The sequence below is a fragment of the Galleria mellonella genome, unplaced genomic scaffold (assembly GCF_026898425.1).
Source record: "Galleria mellonella isolate WM207_F2 unplaced genomic scaffold, CSIRO_AGI_GalMel_v1 utg117, whole genome shotgun sequence".
In the NCBI taxonomy this organism is placed as follows: Eukaryota; Metazoa; Arthropoda; class Insecta; order Lepidoptera; family Pyralidae; genus Galleria; species Galleria mellonella.
Window position 1 is genome coordinate 9,516,272 of NW_026441980.1, and position 25,861 is coordinate 9,542,132.

Consider the following 25,861-nt stretch of genomic DNA (forward strand, 5'->3'; position numbering starts at 1 on the left):
GCTTACTAAATATATAAGAATGTAAAATACTAATTGAAGTACTTGAGATAGTAAGTGCTTTATAAAAACAAAGGAATAGATTTGGTCACAAATCTAATTGAGATTCTGGTAAACTGCAATAGATATACATACTTTTGTATCTACAACAAGAAGTAAATTGTTTTGCTAATTATTTATATCTCGTGTCGATCTCTGTTTCATAATTAGCTTTCTATCAAAGAACTGACGCATGAATTTATATTATTTCATTAATTTCGATATCTGCTAGAAATAACATTGTAACAAAATAATACATGTAAAAGAAACTGATTTTTATTTGTAAAATAAGTATTTTTTTTATGAAATTAGAATGGCAAACTAGCTGACGGCCCATTTGATGGGAAGTGGTAACGGTCGCTTATAGACATGAACAGTATCCTGAACATAACCGATTATACATACTAAGTCTATGAATTATATACTACCTATAATACCCTTCATGCTTTGCCAGATCCCACTCTTACACTATACTGAAACACAGTCATGCAAACACAACTGCTCACGACAGGAACATGGATGGGACAAAGGTACCCAAGCACACGATAAGTTTACGTTAATAAGTCAAAAGTAGTTATTCCTTGTAGGCATCGATTTGATTAATAGATATACGTTTATATAGAAATATGACGTCTTCGATATTTTATTTAGAACTGACTAGTTGCAAATTCCACACTATTATGAATTGGACGGAATTCGAAATTCAAGTCAACGACATGACATTTAATAAAAAAAAAAAGTTTATTTTATTTCCCGCTTTTTTATCCAGAACGGTTCGTGCGGTTTATTGTAATTATAAATTCGATTAATTTTGAAGATGCGATATCTACTAGCACAGAAAAAATACTATTATTTTTAAGTAGTATCAATACCGAATAAAGGTCAACGATATTAATGACAGTATAGGCTCACAATACATAATAGCTATAATCTAAAATAAAGATTCTTTAGTTTAGATCAGGTATTTATTGTGAATTATTATGCAATAGGTTTTAATTTCAATATTTTACATTCTGGAAATTTTATAAGCCTCGCGTATGGACAAAAGTCGATAAAGGTAAGTACTTACGTAATGATATTCAGTGCGTTAGAATTATTAACTTTACATTATATAGATAAACCGTCTCTATATTAATGAAAATTAACAATTATTTGCCTAGTTCACGCGTCACAACTTTTGTTTTTGCCCATTTTGAACAAAATAAAATTCAGATTAAATTTTGAAAATAATAGAAAAAGCCAAGTAAGAAATGTTATTATATAATATTCTTCAATTTTAAAAAAAGAACGAGATATGGAAGCTTTTTTAAAATGTTTCTAATTAGACGTTCAAGCGACCAGTAATGGAAAATACTTGTGTAAGACACGTTTTGTAATTTAAAAAAAAGATATGTTTTATATTTTATGCATTTAATGAGTTTTTTATTTGAGTGGCTTAATTATTGCATGATTATTAATTATTGAAAGTGTATATTTTTTACGAATATTTGTACGTTTAAGATAAATTTTCTTTAGATAATTTTCCAAGAAAAAAACTGAGTAAAGCCAACCAAATCGACGAGACAGCAAAATCTATTCAATTTTCTTACTTTTGTTTTTTACGGGATTTTAATGGCAAATTCATTAATGATCTGGGGTTGTGTATTATGGCAAAAAACTTCCATAATATTGGTTTCAGTAACTCTATACAATTGTATATATTTACTCTTCTATCTTGATGGTAAATATCAACGTGCTGTGTTAGGATAAACTGTAAAAGCGGCTATTAGGTCACTAACGACAGCATCCTCTAAAGAGTCTAATGACAGGTAAGTCTATCTTCTATTGTCTAAGCTTCTATTTAAAACTATATACGACGCAATATAGCTTGCACAGGTGTGAAACAAATATAGTATATAGAGCAAGCATAATACCATAGCTACCTATTGTCAGTCCGGAGCAAGGTCTGGGATAGTTCGGCCATGATCGGACCCGATCGGAGGAGTTTGCGCATTGGGCCGCGCGTCGCTGCACCCCAACCTCCTCCAATCGTATCCTGAACGTAGCATCAAAAATATTATTTTGAGGTTAACATCTCCCACTTATAATACAATGAATCGAGGCCAATCGTGGGTTTCGAACGTATAGATGCCTCGAATAATTGACGTGTCGAATGTCGCGAAAGAGAACGCTCAACCGAAAATTGAGACGTTTTGTTTGTGTAAATACAAAGCTTTTACTGTCAAGTGCACGGACAAAGAAGATTCACATCGTCCTTGCTACGTTCTAGTCCATCATTAAAACTTAATCTACATGGTTGTTGTAGAAAAGACTGTACCTTGTAATAAACTGTTGTGAAATTACGCGTCTTATAAACATATCTCCTGTGTCAAAGTGAAGTCAATTCTGAGGCCTATTCCGATTGCGATTGTTGTCAAACATAATTATTAACCGCTTCCTTATTTAAATCAAGAGAGTAAAGTTATTAGCGAAATCTAATTCTATTAGAGTTCCTGCTTGTATATCGCTTGATCCACCTGTGATAATTTGTCTTGTTAAATAAATGTTATCTGTGTGTAACTTCCAAAGCTGCCAATATTTACTATACTAATTTATTGCAATTCATAGTGTTCAATGTTATTGATAAGCAAAATATGATCTAATAATATAATTATCAAATGATTATTAATAATTTATTACTAGTTGAATTGTATGAGACTTTCAACGCACAGAGATATACTATTGTTGGATATAGATAGTTACTGTAAATATATAAATTTATTTGTTTATTAAAATTTGCAAAGCAAATTACGTTATTAATATGTTTGTATGGTAACTGCATGGGGGCCATCAAATCAAAGAATGCTGTGTTTATGAAGGTATTGTTAACTTATTTTCATCTATTTAGTTATACTCGTATTTAATTACTCCCATAACAGTATAAAATTATTTTAGAATACTTTGTAGAAATATTCTAGAAGTTTTAGTGATTAGATATTACCATTTTTTTTTCTTCATTGGTTCGAAATAAAGTTTTTAGTTCTGATATCCATCTAGCTCTATCTTTCTCGTGAAATATCATTTCTTATCTGTTGGAGATATATTAATTTTTTTTATAGTTTCACGTGTTCTATTTGAATATCATCAAATTATTTAATGGAAGACAAGACTAGACTGCTTATAAGTAAATAAATAATATTGAATATAAGACACATTTTATACTTCTATTCAACTACTCATATTTAATTAAAGTTTTATTCTTGCTTTTAGTACTATGCAGACTGTATACATCCATATATGGAACATGTAACAACTTTTCTTAAAGTAGCAATAGTAATATAAGGTAGGCTGCTAGTTTACTGTTCTCAGTAAAATAAAGAGTAATTAGCGCAACAGGCTTTTGTTCTTAACAACAGAAAAGATTCAATATCTTTCATAGCAAAACATTCATATTTACAGTAATAAATATACAGTCATTGCCACAGTTATTTTTTTATATGAAAATTCCTATGAGAAATTTAAATATGATTATAAACTTTTTCTCTAAATTTTCTTTTTTGAATTCTTATATTAGTGTAATAGTGGAAGAAGATAGAGTATGCCTTAGGAGTTTATAAATTATTCCATAAGGAACAGCAGAGTATTCGTGCTTTTTATTTATATTTGGTTACATAATAAACTCGAGTATTTTCTTATTAAAAAGAGAATAGAAAGATTTATTTCAAAATTATCTATGTATAAACTACCGTATATCGTAACTATGTAAACTTATTGATTAACTTGGCCATAACCTGATATCATTGAAAAAATACAATAAATGTTAGAAAATGTTGAAAAGGAAACCACAGAATTTGCTAGCTACGATTTTGGTACCACAAAAGTAGGTAAGATGAAAACATACCCAAAAAGTTCTTTATAGAACTGAAACATTTAATATATTTTCTCCAATATTGCCATATTGGGAAGTTATCCTATAGTATACTTTTAATGGGTTAGTTAGTGAAGTTATTCGTTTATCCTGTGCCTCTACGTATTCTGTCTGTAACTTATATGTTATTTATCTATAACATACTACTTCTGTTTTATCTTTTTCAAACGCATAACTCTATTGAAAATACAGTATACCTAGACATGTAAGTATATAACACTAATGAATATTAAGCCTACTAGTTATATTAATTTACGTCTTTATAGTATTTTTAGTATTGTGTTCCAATAGTCATAATTATTATTTAGGTTAATAAAAAAATCAAGTGCATGCATGTGAAAGAGGAAGAAAGTACAATCATTAAAATAAGAATTATTCAGTCATTTAATATCAAAGGATAATCATTACATAATATACATTCTAAAAGTTTCCCAAAATAAAGTAGCAGCAAATTGTAAATAAATTTATTAATTAACCCAAAAAATGACAGAAATCAAGGGCAATCAAGGGGTCTATAGAAACGGTATTATTGTCTTACTTCGACATATATATCTTAGAGCCGTGATAGCTTTTAGGTATATAAGGTATTATAAAAAGGTAGTATAAAAAGAATTATCAAAATAAAGCGATATTTTCTATAATAGAGCATGGAGTATTATTATGAAAAATATCGCGTTGCACGCACCATACAAACAGTTCAATTGCAAACCATTTTCTTTATTGAATCGGTTAAAAAATACTAATATTTGCTTATTTACAATAAGCATTTTAAAAACCCTAAAGAAATTCTGTAGTTATGGTAATGCTGTTTCTTGGTCAAGGTTTTGTCCTATTAAAAGAAATAAGGTAGATCTTTCAATTGTTACTTATTTTTGTTAAATTTAGACCTACAAATTTAAATTTATTTCGAAGCAAATTTTATGTAATTCTCCATTTATTTTTTATAAATTGACGACATATAAAATTTAGAAGTCTCTCAAGTATTCAAGTTATGTCAATAATGAAAAGTATACCGAGCCTACACGCGTAGTCGTAATAAATTTCTTAATTTCCATAGATGAAGCTGTATATTATATTACATACATACAGTAGTTAGTTACATAAATAAATTACAAACATAAAATGTTTTTTAAAAATAATATATACATACATACATACATATATATATATATATATATATATATATATATATATATATATATATATAATATAATTTTCAGCTACTGCTAGTAGAGGCTTCATTGGGAAATATATTTACGTAAATGCTGTAAGTACTTCTAGGTAAATTAAATTTCAATTTCTTATTATGTACATTTTAGCATCGAGAGAGTTAAGATTAGATGCAAACCCATCTTGAAATATATATACGAATACATAGGTTTTACAGTATAAAATTAAGGTTATTGTTAAATATTTAAAAATAATAATGTAACATGTATACTGTCAATAAAGAAAATATGATCATTACATTACCTTTCTTACTGATAATGACAACATCAATTTATTTTTATTTTTAACAATCATGTCAAAATTATTGGAGAAGATATACTATAATAAATAGCAAATAATTACTTTTAATTAATATTTTACTCTACTTTAAATATAAACAAGTTGATTGTCTGATGCCTTATTAACAAGAATCTTTATAATAACAAGAATCTTAATAAAACCTGGTACAATAGTAAGCATCGCTTTGCATAAAAGAGATCCAGTTTTAAAACTCGGTTGAATCAACTTAGGAGCTTTTCTAAATTATTTCTGTATTGTGTCCTCAGAAGTTCGTTGTCAGGAATCTTAAAATAAGATATTGTTGCTTGACTACCTAGCAATTGATATAATTGTATAGCAAAAATATCATAATTATCTACCTATAATATAAGTAATTAATATACTCTCGAACCAGTTAATTTTCCTCAAACTTAAACAAAAGTCTTATTAATTAATTTTATTGAATAATATTTAAATAAGAAAATATTTTGTAATTTTAGTTATTGTAATATTATCTTATCATCATCATATCAACATCATATCAACCGTCCATTAACTTTTTATTCTTCTTCTATTAACTGACCATTTCTAAACATAGGCCTCCCCTTATTGGAAGGTTGATTTGCTTTGATGATATTTAAAGAGGGACGCTAATGCAAATCTCTTAACCATTAAGTTCCTTAGTCGCCTCTTACGACACTCATGGGAAGGAAGGGCTGGCCCATTGAATGGCGGGACTATATAGTGAATTATAATAATTGTAATATATGTAACCTAACATTAAATAAAAACGTTCGATATCAAATAGCCAGACTAGGTATGTGATTTATCTCTACTCTATAATTTTTATTTCTCTTTTGTTCTCGATTTCTTGGGCTTTGCTGATTATACCTATAAAAATACATTTATGCGTGCTAGTAATATACGGTTTTTTTTAAATGCACGCATATTAATTTTTAAATGTACTACAAATGTAAACATTTGGCCTATGTTAAGTACGATCACCAATTAACTGATCCTCTTGTGATGAATTATTGCACCTACATAATATATTTCATTTAAGCCGCAAAACTAAATTGACGTATAATAACAATAATTCCTTATTTATGATAAAATCTCCCTAAAAATACAACCTGAACAAAATGAGGCAGTTAATTATCCGTAAAGTATCTCGGGTGTAATAAATAACTTGGGTTGGACTGTGATAATGGTCGTGCACCTAAAGAATTTTGTACTTACTTGACTTCTCAAAGTAAATGATAGATAAATTACTATTTATTTGGATTCAAGTATATTAGTATGTATGTAGTGATAAGTAGCTATAGTAGTAATTATTTATAAACACTTAATTTTCTGCATACCTATTATTATCTAAATCTTGTAGCTAATTGAAAAAATAATTATAACTAATACTTTCCGTCCTTTTTACATTTCTGTTTGTAATTGGCATTATATGTTTTCTTTCTATTCATTTATATTTGCAGGCGTTTCAGTATTCAATCTGTTATTCGCTCTATTATTTTTCATATAGTTCGCCACTTTTTAGTTTTTTCTACTCTTACATCTGTTCTCATTCACAATTCTCACAGAAAAAAATTCTTATTCTAATTTATTCCTATTACACCATCTTATAATACAATGTATTAAAACTGATACTTCAATTTTTATCTATTACTTGCATCCTGTGGCCTTGTCTGTTTGAATTAATACTTTCATATAAAATACCCTGTATTAAACTAAGATATTACTTATTTAAATAAAGAACTAAATCTCCATATTTATAATAAGAGTATTAGTGGGGTTTCTATTTTATAATGTAATGCTCGACTTTATTATGTTAATAATTATTACTTCTTAAACTGTTAACAACTTTATTCTTCTATTTTTTTTTGTCGTATTAAATGATGACTAAGTCCAAGATAATGAAAGATTGTATACCAGAAAAATTGTTTAGTTTTTAGATTACTATACTGATTTTGATAAAATTTCTACGAGACCAATCTGTAAGTATATAAAATAAAATTCAAATCAGTTTTGAAGTGACGGAGTTATGGGATAATAAACGTAAAAAAATACAACCGAATTGAGAACCTTTTTGGAAACGGTTGAAAAATTAAATATATCAATATCAACCAATACCTGTATAAAAGTTATATTTTTTGTATATCAGAGATGTAAACACTCATGATTAAATATATAATATATCGTTCTATTTATATATACGTTTATTTAATTGCTCCGATTGAATGGTTAATTTGCTGAATTCATTCTGCTGAATTCACAAAATAAAATAAGCGAAGAGTTAATTCCCAATCAAGAAGGCAATGAAGAACGTGACAACAACAAAAAATTTTCGTGACCGAAATCGCAATTATTACCTAATCTCTAAATAAAAAAGCAGATGACTTGTTTATCCGCTTTTTAACTGTTAGTGCATTTTCCCAAACCTTTAAAATTTGCAACCGTTTTTTAAACTGTATTTAAGTCAAGTCAATAAGATAAATAGATCTGTTTCTATATCATTACCATATTATAAAACATATATTCATATTGCACCCTACCCTAGTCAAGACGGAGTAAATCGATCTTAATAATTGTGTTAATAACAAAATAGTTTTGTGGTATATACAAATAATTTATTTTATTATCCTTAAGTTAATAAAAGAAACTCAAATAATATATACGTATAGATATGGTCACTATATGGGTTTTCCAGTGCGTAATACAAACATCATCCTATTTGTTTCGCACAATCCTCTTCTATTTCACTTTAATGGGAGCCTAAAGGCCTAATGTTTATTCTTGAACACGGCCGCGAAACGCGATTGCTATAGCGCGGACACTGTAAATTGTGTCAGGGTCGACTTTCTATTGATCTCACTTCTTTCGTAGTGACAGCCGACCCATCCCGCATATTTTCCGGTTTATCCCTCGTTATATATACTCGTACGTATAATTTGTTTTTGCACATAATCCAAATTGTTAATCTATCGAAATATCACCTTTGTTACCTATTGATAAGATCAAAATATATATATATATATTTTTTTTAGTAATTATTTTCTTATTTGATGTAATATAAAAATATCTAATATTTACATTTAAGTATAAATTATAATACAGTTACTGAAATCGATTCTTCGGTATCAGTTCTCTAAACTTATTTCCTAATTTGATATTTTAATTTGATGATTTCGTAAAATTAATTTTCTATGGATCATTATAAAGTAAAATTATAATAATATTGACTGGAATTTATTAGAAAAGTAGTTCATATTGATTCTTACATTAAATATTTTACTGTAATATTAAATTACAATAAAATTTTAACTTAAAATACAGGAATAGAGAATTGGCGCCTCAGAATCGACCTTATTATTATAGTTATCATTCAATAATACAAGTAACTTCAAACATGACTATATAGGACCCAAGAGAGTGATGCCAAAGTTCGTACTCGGGTATTGCGAAATCTCCATAATTTCGTTTGTATTCCATTTATTTTGACAAACACAAACAGAAAAACAAACGTTGTTTTCAGTTCAGTGTACGGTATACTATATTATATATCCTTAAATTACATTTCATAAATATTGAATATATGTATTGACTTTACCTAAGTAGGTACTTAATTTTAATATAGTGATACTATAATAATTATTATTATAAAATAAAATCAGCAAATAAAACAGTGAGTGGCACTTTAAATGAGAGCTAATTATAATTTTAAAGCTAGGTATTTAACTATTTAAATATTTAAAAAATACCGTTTAAATAAAAGTTTTATTAACCTGCTCAAATAAAGACTATTAGAGTAGGTTAATAAAACTTATCTATTTTTCAGATTATTATTTATATAATAAATATATCCAAAAATAATCATTAAAATTGGTTTACAACTAGTAAAGATATCGTGTAATGTATAAACAAAAAATAGTCTCACGAAGGAGCTCAGCCCTTTTTTAAGTCAGTTATAAATAAAAATATCTTTAATATCTTAAATTTCAAAACGACTTAAGTGATTAATTACAGAATAACTAACGGAAATATTTCAGGATCGTATGGATGATACGCTCAGTTATAGACACTATATATATTTAAACCATATTAAAATTTAACTTATCTTCTTTTAAAATGTTTTTGTTTTCTCACACTAAATAAATATAACATCAAAGGTACTGCAATATAAACATAATTTTGAGACTGTGGTTAGTGTAACGAATTTTAAGGAGAAGGTAATTACATGTAGCTTAATAATTGTCAAAGACGTGTACATAATTTCATGATTATTTTATTTTTGTTTAGAAATTAATATTTGTGATTCTGCATTATTCTTAATGAAATGTATGTTATTTTATAATTTTTTTATAAAATCAAATTTTTGGAGATATTATAGAATGACTGGACCTACATGTACCTAGTATCTATTAATATTTAGAAATAAAACATTAAATGTAGGTAGGTATATTTATAAAGTTTTAACGCCAATGCTTATGACTAATAACATTTGGATGGTGTTTTATATTCACGTATAACCATTGTTTTCAAGTATAAAATACTAATACTTGTAGACAAATACACAACATTTTTCATGCTAGCTAAATAAATGACTAGGAAAATAGCTCAACATGATATATTTCCTCAGGAAACAGGTTATGCGATGAAAGACAGGTTACATATTGTACGTACCTAATGTACCTACACGATATTTCAAAGAAAGCTTTTAGAGATGGCTATAACTGGCATTTTGTATTTTCTTACATTTTTGACTGAATGAAATGTAATAAACTTTTAAAAAAATTTATTGTTAGCAACGTTATAGTGAACTAGTTGTTGTTAGTAACTTCTTTTGGATTCAATTTCTATTAATTTTTTTCTATTATCATATAAATATATTGATTGATCAAAATACACGTATTCATTTTAGATCATAAAAAAAGCGAGTACAAGTCATTATGCAACACAATGATGGATAACCGTCATTTCGTAATACCTACATATTATATTGAGAATACTTTATTAATTAAAAAACGCATTTAATTAAATTATTTATTTATTTAATTGAATGCGCTTTTTCGTATTGTGAAATAAACCGGTAACTTCCATTATTCCAAAATTAATATGGCACCAATACGAGACACAGTTATCGATTGCAAAAAAATAAAATCGGTTATATAATTGCATTACATAGCTACAAAAAAAAACCGGGTGAGATGGGAACCTTCTCCTTTTAGGAATTGTTTAAGAAATATCTATATTCTTTTCTATTTTCTACTGATACCGTGTGTGTTAAATTTCACAAAATTTTTGGTTCTAAGAAATCACAATCCCATTTTTATATTTACCATAACTAGAAAGGAAAAAACTTTTCGATACTACATTCATGTGGAATCCCTTATCTCCTATGCCAGTGGGCATTTTCGAATATCCCTTCATACCTATTTATGTTATATAAGGAAAAAAGTTTAAACAACTTTGTAACTTCAGTGTACGCAATAAAAATCAAATTCCAAAGAAAACTTAAAAGTGTCAAAGAAATCCAATAACTAGGGATAGGTAGCGTAGATTTATCAAAAATCTTTGGCACATTATTTAAGTATAATATAAATACTTGCATAATTTACCCACATTTTTCTTACATTATGAATTGTTGCTCTAATGCCATATTATTTATTAATTTGTCTACAGGATATTATTATTGTTCATAAATAAGAAGACTTTTCCGAAAATTCCGGAGATGATTCTGTTATTATGTCTAATAATCAAGCGATAAAGGCAGCAATGTGGGCCGTTATTGTTACGCCGATAAACAACATGACCTATTGTCACACAGCTATCTATTTAGAAGTCTCCTGAGACGTCAAATTATGCTGTGACACGCACACATACAACGATCTGTGCTATTTGTACGTGAACAATGGACAATTTTGACGTTTACATGTTATTAAAATTTCGTAACAGGTTTCACCTAAAGTCCAAATTTTTATAGGACTTTTTTGTTCCAACATAAACAATCGCGAAAATACAATATATACATTAACACATTCATATCTATATAAAATAAAATCTTATTTTATCTTAATATTATAATATACATAAGTATATATTTCAAAATAAATTAACGGTATCGTGGATTTGAAATTAGATTTTCGCTTGTGTGACACTTCATAGTTGAATAAATTATCATAGGTACTTAATTTATTTATTTCATTTGTTTCAGGTAAGTAAAGCTCTCGAATTCTTTTACTATAATGACAAATCCTATTTTTCGTTAAAAGGTAAGTACTGTTAGTATTTTAATATTAATATAAATAATTTGTTTTTATACATAATTTCTTTTTATACATAGTTTTTTCATATAACTTAGAATGGCAAATAAGCTGATAGTCCACCTAATGGAGTGGTAACCATCGCTTATAGACATGAACAGACATATTTAAATAATAAATTAAAAAAACAATTTTTTTAAAGATTTGGATTTTTTTTAATGATTTTTTTATATAACTTAGAATGGCAAACAAGCTGACGGCCCACCTGCTGATGGAAACACCTTGTGTGATCAGCGATTGGTGAGATATTGATGGTTAAAGACAAAAAGATCCTTTTTCATTCAAAGTTCGATATCTCAGCAAAAAGTAGTCGTATCGAACTTTGCAAAAAAGCAAATTAAAGCAGAATAAACATGCTATCCGATCTATATAGTGGATAAGTTAGAAAATTTTTTTCAAGTTCGTAGACCAAAAAAGACAACCAAAAAAATTTTGAAAAAGATTCGTTTCGGTAAGCTTTAGGATTGAGTAGAACACGTTACTTAAAAAATTTTTTTCATCACACGATCTTAAAACTAGAAACTGAGCTTTAAAATCCTTTTTTTTTAAATTCCAATACGACCATTTTTAAAGGAAATACAGCTATTTGAAAACCTCAAAAAATTTGTCATTTTTTTCTGATCCCTATTTTTCCACTAGTGTATGTATAATAAAATGCAACAAAAATAATGATCATATACTAGGTCACTCAGAAAGTATTGCGAAAAAAAGTTTTTATGTATGTGAGACTGGCCAGTGATAATTTATTTTAAAATATGATTACTTATAAGTAAAAATAGGTGCGTTCTAAATTCAAAGATTCCCTCTAAATTTTTTGTAAGCTAATTAAAATTACCGTGTCTCATTGAAAAATGGATTTGCGTCGAGAATATTTTCGCGCTATGATTTTTTACGATTTTAAGTGTTGCCTGAAACCGGACGAATCGTACGATACACTTCAAATGGCATTTACGGATAAAGGACCTTCTAAGGAAACTGTGTATCGTTGGTATAATGAATTTAAACGCGTTCGACTAACTTTGGGGGGATGAAGAAAGAAGTGGTCGCCCTTTGATGGCTGTTACGGAAGAAAACGTGCTAGCAGTGAAAAATTTGATCCAAGACAATAGACGAGTTACATACCAAGAGATTCAGTGTATACTGCAGATTGGATCAGGAAGCCTTCACGAGATTTTTTTATGGGTGATAATGGAATAGTAACCCCACCCACGCTATCGGTATACACCGGCAGGGCACCAGTGAAGGATGATAGGTGAGGATGAAGCAGGTCAGTTAGCCCATTGTGACAAATTCAACAAGAATTGTTCACGATGGTTTCCAGGGGAAACCACGTAGAGGTCGACCTAATAGGGCACATTGCTAGCAATGGGGCTGTCAAACTCCATCGCTAACAATCCCTTCCCCCCACCCTTCACGAGATTCTACACATGTATCTACGGGTGCGGAGGATAGTTTCACGCTGGGTGCCGCAAAGGGTGGAATGGTGGCATATATGATAGACAAATTTGAAGCAGGCTTGTCTCGGCGTGTTTACGACATCGTTACAGGTGACGAATCCTGGATTTATCAATACGATCCAGAAACAAAGCGCCAGTCAACGGTTTAGGTGTTTCAAAACTAATCAACGCTTACCGAAGTAAAGTGACCTAGAAGCGGGGGGAAGATTTTGATCGCGAGCTTTTTCAATTTGACTGGCTACTTGGTTTCAATTATTTTACGAAACCAAAAAGACATTAACACCGAATGGTTGTGAGCAACAAGCGACTAAATACAGTGCTCCGCGGGCTACTACTTCACCTTGATAATGCGCCCGCCCACACCGCAATCAAAACGAGGGACTTCCTAGGCAGCACACCGGTCAAACTCCTGGGTCACCCTCCTTACAACCCTGACCTAGCAACGTGTGACTTCTTCTTATTCCCAAAAACAAAAAATTAACTTAAAAGGATACAATTTTCGTCGCCGGATAATGTGCTCTTAGCGTTCGAGCAGGCTGTAAACGAGGTACCTGCAGCGGACTGGAAAAAATGTTTCGAAAACTGGTTCAGACGCATGAAACTTTGTATAGAGGCTAGTGAAAAGTACTTTGAAAAGATGTAATAAAAATATATTTACCTAAAGAACATTTTTTAGTGTCGAGTGTCCCACTACATACTCGTTGACGACATAGACGATATACATAGACGACGTAATTATACAGCTGTGAAAAGTTATCCAATTTGGTGAATTGGTTTTTACGTGATGCCGGAACAAATATAGACAAACAAACAAGAATTCCAAAAGTTATTATTTAGCCTTCTGTTGATTTTATTTATATATTATTTCTTAAATATATCTCATATGTAAAGATATCGTTTAATTACAATTTTATTGTGTTGGTATAAAATTATACAGATATATTTATAAATTAATGATCTGTTAGATAGTATTACTATTCTGACTCCTTAAACCCATTTGTATACGAAATATAAATTATCTTACTTCATATTAACATAGTTAAGCAAAAACAATGAAGAACGTTTTGGTTTTTGTGGAACATTATAGAGCTTTCATTCTATAATTTTCTTTCCATTAACGAAACGAGAAAAAAACTGAATGTTTTTAAAGCACTTTAAAAGGAAAATATATTTCTATTCATTCTTCTATAATTGATTATACTTTTTCTTTTACCGCTTACTTCAGTTTATGACACTGGTTTTATTATTATTTAGATGTTTTATTGAAGTTAGTTATATAAATATGAAAGTTTAAAAAATTTTTGGATGTTGAATCGTTTGTATATTTTGTCTATTAATATTATAATATAATAATTTGCATGTAAATTACAATATTTGCACAGATGGACTATATCCTAGAGTAATACATAGGACACTTTTATCCACAAATGATACGGAAAAATTGTGGGATATATCTTAGTAGCAGCATAACACATATTCACCGTAATAATACGATCCTGTGGGATTAGTAATACTTGAAATTCATGCAGATGTTGTCGTAGGTGAAATGTATAATTTAATATTTAAATATTTTTTGATCTCCTATATGAAAAGTAATAATTAAATAAATCACGCTATATTCAATTTTAATTTAATGTATTAATAATGAAAAATTTATACTGACTTCGTACAAATAAAGACAGTGTTAGCCCACACTCCCATGAGTGTTTATAAGTAATTATTAATATAAATAATTAATATAAATTATTAGGCAAAACATATATCTCTGTCAATTTATAGATTAAACAAATTTCAGTAGTAGACTATGAATTCGTAACTACCTATTTTTGATATTGTATTCAAAATTGGAACTTACAAAAAAATAATTTATATAGTGCATATTTCTATCGCGTCGATACTACAGCCTGCTCCGTAATGCCTCTAATTTATTTTTACTCTGACGACAAAGCAGTAGCACTTTTGCCACATAAATGTAAAGCTATCCTGCTCAGAGAAACAGTAATGGATTTCGATACTAACGTTAAAGCCGGGTAGAACGTTCTGTGTGATCGGTGCAGTGACGCTGTGAGAGGAAAGGGGCACGCGGGGAATTTGTAGAATTTTCACGCCTGCGCTCCACCAACGCTACAATATTCTCTTGTAACGTAGATTACGTACGGTTCGTTTGCTGGGTCAATTATCTTCAACGTATCGAAGCAATGACATAATTAAATTTAGTATTGTACCTATAAGAGTATAATGTTTTAGATTGATATTCATTATATAGTATTTAATTATTAAATAGATTTTTGTAACCATTTATTGTTCGTAAATTTTAATATAATATATACTAATAACTCTTTAGAAGTTAAGGTTTAATAACGTTTGCTGATGTAAGCGTGGTTGTGCCTTTGATCTGAATTTTGTGAGAGAAAATGGAAAGGCAAGAACGTAATTAAATTGATAACGATGTTCAGTCAGATGAGCAATAATAATTTATGATTCATTAACTTACTTGCTTCGCACTTTTCGACTTCGTCAACATGCATAGGTATTCATAACCTATACGATATAATCATGAGGATAAATAATATGAACTTTGAATAATTTTGTACGTAATAATATAACGTTCTTGTATATGATCGATGATAACTTACAACACATGTAAATTTTTACGTGTTTATAGATATTGGTAAATGATATTTGTCTAAGAATGTATAGAAACTAGACCCGACTGGCAGAAAGACTGACTGATCTATCAACACCCAGCCTGAAACGATATTACTTCAATTTGTAACACTTCTCCGTAAGCACAACATCATGTGTTATAGGTACATTTTATATTATAATTAGATCCCTGCAGAGTACTATTGTTATATTATGTCATTGATTCTATAAAATGTTTTTTAGTCATGTTTTGCATATTTGTTTGTAATGGAGGCTCGTGAAATAGACGGTTTTTAACAGAGAAACGACTGTGCTGCAAATAACGGACTCGAAACATGGTTCTTGCTTTTCATTCAAATTGACATAATAAAGTTATTCATAATTTTGCCTGAGTACTTGAGATATGTTTTGTAGAAGTTATAATTAAGTTTTTTTTTTTTGCTGTAAAATTAATATGGAACTAAGACTTTATTGCAACAACTATTATCAACTAGTTTGGACTTAGCGGTTTCACCATATAACGTCACACGAAAAAATATACAAGCGAAATGAGAATCTCCTCCATTTAAAGTAATTAAAAAAATGTTTAAATGGGATACTTAATATTCTGGAAACTTTGAAGTATTTTGTTGTTTGGTGCTTATTACATTTCAATTAATTAATGTGTTTGCAATCGGCGAAGAATTATTAATTAAGTAATTAGTATTTGTACAGAGTTTTGGTGTCGGTCAAAATTGAACCACTTGCAATTGAATTCTCATTGATGAAGATTAATGGAAGGATTTATATCTACGCCAATTTCGAAATTTAGAACCAATTTATAATTAAAAAAAAATTTTTTTTCCTTGAGCAAAATATAAGTTGTAGTAAAATATTTTTTCATTGGTACTGCTACTTTAGTTACCTATGTATTAGGTTTTTTAGTTATAATGCAGACATTAATGACGTACCTATTTCAATTTTGAAAAAGTGTAATTTTTTTACTCTTATCTTTTTTATTATTATTTAACAATTCAACTATCGTAACGAAAGTACTCGAGTCCTTATTACTTTGTCAGACCACGCGTCTAATTTAAATGTTACATTTTTACAATGGAAATAACGAGGTACTCTGAAATAATGAGTTCGACCAAAAGTAAGCTCTCTAAAAATATTTATTAGAATGTAGCTGGATCACGACCCTTAGATGTTTTATCTCAATTGTATAATAAAGTATGTATTTTACTTGCTACTTTTATATACGATATACAAGATTATAATTTTTAGAATAGACTAGTCTACTTTGTTATAGAAATTTTAATAATATAGCTACATTAAAAAAAATCGTTCTAATATATTAGTAATTATTTTGCTATTTAATTGTTCATTGTAATATACTTCTAATATGTAAATATTCAATCTTTTGCACACCCTCCTAACTTACTACAGTATTCATGTTATTGTTCTCCAGTTACTTAATTTTCCTAAGGAAATCCTTTGTCGTTAGTATTCACAATAGTTCAGTTAATGTAGTGAAAACTAAATTGGAGCAAATAAAGTAAATCGCTGTACTGACAATGCGCTTTTACATTATGGGCATGGTAGAAATGTTACTACTAGAACTATTGTTATTTTTGTATTATGGTCAATATCAATTTTATATTCATATTCATTTTGCAAAACTCAAATTATAAGGATGGGATATGGCGTGAATTTACAGAGTACAGAGGAAAAACACCTGAGTCCTCAGGAATGGCAACGAATGGGGGGTATTATGGACGAAACAGTATACTCTGTTATGTCATGGTACTGCTCATGTCTATAGGCGACGGTTACCACTTTCCATCAGGTGGGCCGTTAGCTTGTTTGCCATTCTATATGGTAAGATATAATTTTTTTTATCATGTTGTATAAAAAAATTTATATCTTACCACTGACCAGAAGAATAAGAAATAGTACCACACTAATAACAGTTGGTTCTGGTGATCTAAGATATAAAATTATATATCTTTATATATTTACTATCTATAATTCACTCAGTAAATACATATATTTAGAAGAGCCCCTAAAAATAGTTACCATAATAAATAATAGTCTACTATTATCAGTGGCTTGATATAGATTTTTTTTATGCAACTTAGAATGGCAAACAAGCTGACGGTCTACCTTATAGAATTGACCGTCGCCTATGGACGTTTCGAGTTTCCCTTCGCATGCAATGTTGTTTTGTTCTTTGTTCCCTCAGTCGACACTTACGACATCTTGGGTATGAAAAGGGGTATTGACATTATATACATACTGATTACAATACGAATAAACTTTATATTATGTAAAAATATATATAAGTCCATTTTATCATCATCATCATCATATCAGACATTATCTGTCTATTGCTGAAAATACGCCATATATTTAAGTGCATATATTTAATTTCAACTTCAACTGAGAAGAGCAACGTTTGGCAAAATATGGCACATCTTCTTATTCAAAATACCTCAAAATTTGAAGGCGAAGGTCTTTAACTAGTGCGTGTTGACAGTGGTGACGATTGCCTTTATACAAAAACTTCAAACTATTCAGCGAGCTATGGAGAGGGCTTTGCTCAGAGTTTCTTTGCGTGACAGAATCCGAAATGAGGATATCTGCAAAAGAACCAAAGCTACTGGCATAACCCGAAGGATAAACAAGCGAAAATGGCAATGGGTTGGTCACACAGCTCGAAGAACTGATAACCGATGGAGTAGAAAGTTCTTGCGTGGCAACTCCGTATGAACAAAAGCAGTGTAGGACGTCACCTCACTAGATATAGTAACGTCTTCAAATGCATTGCGGGAAATCAGTGGATACAGATACCTCAAGGCCGTTCCTTATAGCAGTCTATGGGAGAGGCCTATGTTTAGCAATGGACAAACAACGGCTAATATAATGATGAATTAATCTCAAATTACTACAAACTACTGCTAAGTAGTTTGTATTGACATAAATCCATAATTATTTAATTTCACGTTTTTTTAAACTACCAGTTGAGTTTTTTCCTCGTTCTTTTTAGCTGAAATTGTAATCAGAATGGGCGGTAGAATGCTAAAATTTAAGTTTACTTAAATTAAAAATAAAGATCGTGTCCCACAAAAATTTACTTTAATTGTGACAAAATCAGTTTGTTGTTCTATAGGACCAATCTGTAAGCCGAATAAAAAAGAATTTTCGAAATCGGTTTACAATTAACAGAGTCATGAGGTAACAAACATAAAATATATAAGCGAATTAAGAATCTATTTCTTCATAAAATCGGTTGCAAATATATCTTTCTTTCTTTTTTTATATACAAAAATAGTACTTGACTGAAATTTAGAATTCTAGAAGTGTTTATACTATTTGAATTTCTAGATTGCTACTTCATTACTAATACAAATACGCTTATGTTTATTTAAAATATACAGCAAGGGCGTTCTCACTGTTTGTAAAGAGGCTGTAGATTATGCAGATGTATACACGTGATACCTAATGAAGGGCTGCCAACTATAGCTGCAGACTTGTCTAGAATCTATGTAGTAAAAGAGACAATGAAAAAGATTTTTTTATTTTTTTTTATTTTACCACATTAATAAGAAATACTCAACAAATTTACAGCCCTACAATTGAGATTAACACATTTATTACATCAATAGATCTGTTCAAGGTCCATTCGGCCAATTTCCAAATCCTTTATTTTTTCTGTTTAAAAAAAGGGTACCTACAATTTCAATTTAAGAGTTGTATTTGTGTTCTATTTCTTAATTATACATTTAGAATTTAAGACAAAAATATCGAGAAAATAAAAAATGATTCATCTATATTCAACATTTAAATAATTTATTAAATCGTGAAAATAAGTCATCCGTATATGTACAAACTTTTATATTTATAATAATAGTATATTTCATATTTCTATATTTAATGGGTTAGATTCTAAGTTAAACATTAATTAATCAGTGACCCTTAATAGAACTAACCTATCCGTCGTACCTGCAACACGTTAAGTTTGCCCTTTCTGCCTTCTATTTGTTGACCTAACCTTCTGTCTTAATGTGCCCGCCGAACCATGAATACATTCAAGTTCAAATACGACTGCGTTCATATGAAACATAAAAAGAATCATCACATCGAGAGTGACATTGTTTCGTTGACTTATACAAACTGTAGTGAATATATAACAATTGACATGATTTTATTTCTGAATACATCAACGCTGGTACGTGTATAAAAATATAAAATGAGCGATGTCTTATTCATCATCATCATTATATTGGCCGTTAACTCTCCACTGCTGAACATAGGCTTCCCCCTTTGAGAGTTTTGTCAGTAGTTGCTACGTTTGGCAGCCACAGTTAAACTTTGATGATGTTTTAAGAGCAATGCTGTTGCTTATCTTTCGACTATGAAATTCCCTTAGTTGCCTGTTACAACACCCACAAAAAGGGAGGGGGGGGGGTCTATTCTGTACTGGGATCACACGGCTTATATCGATATCTTATTACTTAATAGCTTTTTGCCCGCTATTTCGTACGTATGAATTTTATAAGTAGAAATCGTACACCAATACTAGATGGCGTATTGATATAAAATATATGTCAGATTTTAAGTTCAGACAATCAGGAATACAACTATGAAATCCAAATCTAATTTGGTGCTGTAGTTTTGTGTGATGACGAGCAAATATACAGACACATAGAAACAACTTCTTAACATTATCCATCTTCCTTGTTTATATCTTATAGACATTGTCTTGATACAATTTAATTATACGTATAAGTAAGATAACGCAAGTACAAAGTAAAACGTAGAAAGTTGTGAAGAGTGCTTTTCTTTTTGTTATAAACAATAATTAGTAAATTTTCAAATCATACATGTCTTTTTATAATTACGTTATTATTAGAAATCTTTGAAATTTACCTCACTATATGAACAAAGTACTTTACCTTAATCGTATAATATTAATTCTCAGTGGTGAGTGTGGAAAGCGTCAAACATCCAGAGACAGGCGACAACCGCATTCCCGTGTGGCATGTCATCCCCATCCCTGAACTATTTCCCGCTTCATAGCACAATCCACTATCTATTATCCACTTACAAATTACATTTGGCATGCCAAGTTACCTACTTATTGCGTATCTTCAAAACCGATGCTTAAAATGACTGACGTCTAGAATGGATATTATAAGGATTTCGTAACCCGAAGTTAGAATTAAGCGCTGAGTTATTATAAACATAACGGAAACATAATAGGCGTGTGTAAGAAACGCAAGCTTATTATGTAACCACAAGGAATGCATTAACCATAGCAATAATGGATATAAACTTATATTGCTGTAATATATAATCATATATTACAGCTTTTACTGTGTTCATTATTATACTTACGGAGACGCTAAGTATATTTTCCACGTGGTAAAACTGGCACCGGAGCGGGACATTTACGTAATAATACTTCAGAGGAAAATCTGTAATTAGAGTGAAATTCGCTACGTTAGACGTCTTAGTTCGACTTATTTTATTTATTCATCACGGATATCCGCTAACTTTTTATCCAGAGCAAAGATTGATGACGTAGTCCCTAAACTTTGCAGCAGCGTTGTCAGAACTTGTTACGACCAATATAATTTGATTTAAATTAGATTTTATAGGCTTTCTTTTTACTTTTCTTTTAACAACAACTTATTGATAAGACCTTTATTAAGTTGTCTGATATATAGGAACTCCTATATGTGTTATTGTGATAGCATATTTTTTTACATTAAAAAATGATAAAAAAAAGGACTAAATGAAACTGCCAATCAACCGTGTACTACTAGTGTTATCATAAGTATAATTAAATTGAATCTTGTTTCCAATACATCTAAAAATAAATATCGGAATGGATGGTGCGTTAATTTAGAAGCGATAAATTAAAGACTAGGTTGATATAGTAGTAGGCGGGTAGAGCGGAAGAGCGGGGCACACGGGCGCCGCCCGCCCGCAGGCGCGCGTGCTCCGATAACGCCCGAGGACGTACGATCGTTTCACTCCGAATCGTAACGAAGTTCGACGATCGCAACCACCCTCCGTCGACGCGTGCTGGCTCCAGTCGCAGCGAGGGCCGCCAGGGCGTTGGAGCGGTTCAGTGTGTGCCTAGTGCTTGGTTATGTAACTCAAAAAACTTATTTATTTATCAAGTTAAACAATTGGACTAGTGACGTGATAGTATCTATATCGATAAATGCACATCTCTAATACAAGCAGAACGCGTTTGATTACACCATTTATTTTATTATGTGTAGAAGTGATGTGTACGCCTATCCTCGCGGCGATACTACGTCAGAACAGGTTTATCGTTTCGTTTAAAAAATAATATATTGTAAAGCTATTTAAATCTTATAAAATTCTACGATCACCTAAAAACTTTATTATATATGAAATCCAAATTAATGCAGAAAAGGTGTTATTAAGACAATTATTATACTTTTAGTAATAATACATCAATACTTAATCATCTCAAATGTTGTTTATATTGATGCCCGATGTTTTATTATAAAAAGCTTGAATTGCAGTCCGTTGACAGTAAACAATGTAGGTTAAGTTATAATGGCGGGGCACCCGACGATGTTGTTCCAATTAAAAGAACAAATAGAACCAAACAAATGGGATTTTGGCGCAATGCAGGACGTTGGATGATACCTCCACGCAGTAGCGGTGACTCATTCCGAATCCATAATTGCTTAGCTGATCCAATATTCGATTTAATTCCAAGTGCAAAGAGAGATATATATATATATATATATATATATATATATTCAACATGCTGAATATTCATAAAAATGTTTATTCGTATACTTATCCACTGTTACATAAAATATTTTAGATCTCTAATTCACATTCTACTAAAGACTTTAGCGTATGAAATAGAATTGTATTCCTAGTAATACTTTTAGCAACAACAATAAAAAAAATGGCTAAACGAGCGAATTAGATTATGTTTTTATATATTATTCCTTAAAAATAATTGTTTTTTAATGTCATTTGTCATAATTAAAAAACTTTCTTTGTTTTCAATTTATTAAAAAAATTTCGTTAATTACTATACTTTTATAGTAATAGTAGTTAATTTGTATTATAAACATACCTAATAAACGTATTAAGTAAATGCATAAATATATTAACTTAAAAAATAACTATGTAAAAATCTCGTCTTTTAGAGTACATTAAATATTAAATTATAGCGAATATTATATAATATGATACCAGTAGTAAATTGTTTTTAAAAGACTTACGTAAGTCTCTCAAAAACAATCTTCTTACTTTTATCGAATACTAAACAATATCCGCATAACTAATGAATTTTTATATTCCAATCATCGACCTTCCTTATGAAAGATCAATTTCATAAATACGTAGGTATTTATGAAATTGATTTTGGATTACATTATATTTAAGTTTTTTTGTTACATATCGTATAGTAAGCAAATAAAAAATAGAAATCGCCATAAATATACAAGAATTTGTATATTTGAATTTGAATATTTGTAATATTTTACTTTAGCGTGTTTAACAATTAATGTCATTAATTAGCTAAAAATGTTAAAAATATCGAGTACTTTCATTGCCGTGCTATTGTTTATTCTCTAATTGTATTTTTGAGTTTTTGTAAATCTATAAAATTGTGATAGAATTCAAATAATCAATCAATAACAAAAAAACTACCTTGCTTATATTTATTATATAGATAATAAAGGCAACGTAAGCATGCATTATGTAAAGAAAATAATGCTGCGTGATCGTTTGCGTGAAACAGTCAGTCTATATATTATACGTCTCCTAATCACTATCTTGTAATTACTAACAAACATCCGTAGCTTGCTTGAGAATTTTTTCGTTGTATATATAAATACGTAATTTTAGAATATATATATATATATAGGCTAAATATTGTTGTGGGAGACTGGCATCTAAAATGGGTAGCAAGCTACCTGTGTCTTAGATCACCTGAATGTTTATGAATAATAATTATCACACGACACCCCTTACATATTTTATGGGAAATCAGACAGTTCCTACCACGTAACACAACAACCGCATTAAAATGTATTAAATTGATCAACAGAAGTGAAACTACAATCAGATTTACAATAAATCTATGTAATGCAAATAATTTAATCATAATTTAATACATATAATAAATCGAAACTATTTTTTTACAATTATTGTTTTCCTGTCTTTGTCTTTATTCAGGAATGTGTACCACTAAATTTATTTTAATAAAATTTTATAAATACGAGTCAGGTGTAAATCAGTGAAACGCATCATATTAACAACATAATATAATGTATCATCTACTTCTCTGTGTAGTGCATTTATTTTTTTAAGTGTTATTTACTCATAATTATATTAAGTATTTTATACTGTCTCGTATTCGAGGCTACCAACATATACATGATAAATTTTATAAGTTTGTTCTATAATTGGTGAGTCATTACAGTTGTAATTACATTAATACGTGGACGAATAAAGTAAAATAGTTTTCGTTTGAGGATTAATTAAATTCAAATTAATTAAGTTGTTATTTTCTCATAAGAAAATTCGTCTGAAATAATGTCCATTATCTGTACATACTTAGTTTGACATATTAAGAACTAGATATAAGTACTATATGCCATTTAATAGTAAATTTTTACTAGTATTACTAATGTATTATGAGACATTTTATATATTTGGCGGACCGAATACTATGTCGCTTTGATGTAGTGTTTCACGCCCTACTTCACTTGAGAAAGTTCGCACTAGCTATTAGCGTAATTAAAACGCGACAAAACTGCAAAAACAAACTTACATACTTACTACATCATCTGTCATATTTTTTCTTAAGGATATCGTGTAAAAATGACTAGGTCAAATTTGATCCAATTATCATAAGTATAAAATATCTTAAAATTTATAGCCCCTAGCAAATTTCTGTAATTATTATTATTATTATGTCAAATTAAATGAAATTGAAAATATTTCGTGATAAGTGAATGAAAAAAATTAACTGAATTTATGGGCGATATTTTCAATTATTGAATAATTCCCAAAAGTTAACTAACATAAGCTTAAGTCAAGTCCAACTTTTGTTTTCTTCTACTACAATCATACTATTTTTGGTTCAATGAAATTTAAATAAATTACGTTTTCCTTTAATAATAAAACAATATTTAATTAAACAGAGGCAGAAGACAAGATAATAGGTAATTATTAAATAGCTAACTGTAGGAAAATAGATGACTTTCATTATTATTTAATGGAATAGAATTATCAAAATGTTGTGAGGAGTCTTAATAAGAACAACATGGGCCATAACTTTATTTTATATAAAAAAAAACACAGCCAGTAATTTTTAACGAACAAAAATATCACTTGACAATTATTTATACTGGCTGACAGCTTGTTAACGTCTCCGTGGAGAACAAGCCACTTCAAACGCAGACCGTTTACATCAGATTCCCAATACAAGTGCCTATTGGCGTGTTTTCCTTCATTTTTCCTTCGCTCACTGCGGGCTTTACGTGTACAGGCCATATTTTGCAGATGTAGTCGTTTTAGTAAAAAAAATATAGATTTATTATACACACAGGTTTTTTATTTATTCATTATAAATAAGCGATTGTATTGTTAGCTGTAAAACATAATAATATTATTTTTTTTAAGTCTGTTCGCTATTATAGTATAATAGATCTTATTGATGCATCTAAAAGAATGAAATCCACCATCCTTTTCGTATATGATTTAGAGTAGCTAACGAACAAACATCATCGGTAAATATAAATATGAACTACATCATTGTTATCATAGAAGATATTGCGTTGCTTCCTGATGGTGATGATTCCCTTATGCATTCCTGATAACTAAAATTTTGTCTCCATGTTCAGTAATTTGCTTGACTCCCTCTATATCACGTTTGTATACCACACTCGCTTACTAGTAATGAAACATTTTCTGTTTCCAAACGATTAGTTTGTGCTTAGTCAAAT

At 29.5% G+C, this 25,861-nt stretch overlaps 1 protein-coding gene across 15 annotated transcripts in view; it reads left to right on the plus strand.

Moving 5' to 3' along the window:
• Nucleotides 1-25,861, plus strand: part of LOC113511845 (protein still life, isoform SIF type 1) — a 132,715-nt gene that overhangs the window by 58,811 nt on the left and 48,043 nt on the right. Inside the window, exon 1 of one of the 15 annotated variants that reach the window (XM_031913440.2) lies at nucleotides 21,906-22,184. The exons of 12 other annotated variants lie outside the window; for them this stretch is intronic. The gene's annotated coding sequence lies outside the window, so the exon portion shown is untranslated. Of the gene's footprint in view, nucleotides 1-21,905; nucleotides 22,185-25,861 lie in introns of those variants that run through there. 2 more of the 15 variants (XM_031913445.2, XM_031913443.2) reach the window with 2 other exon arrangements.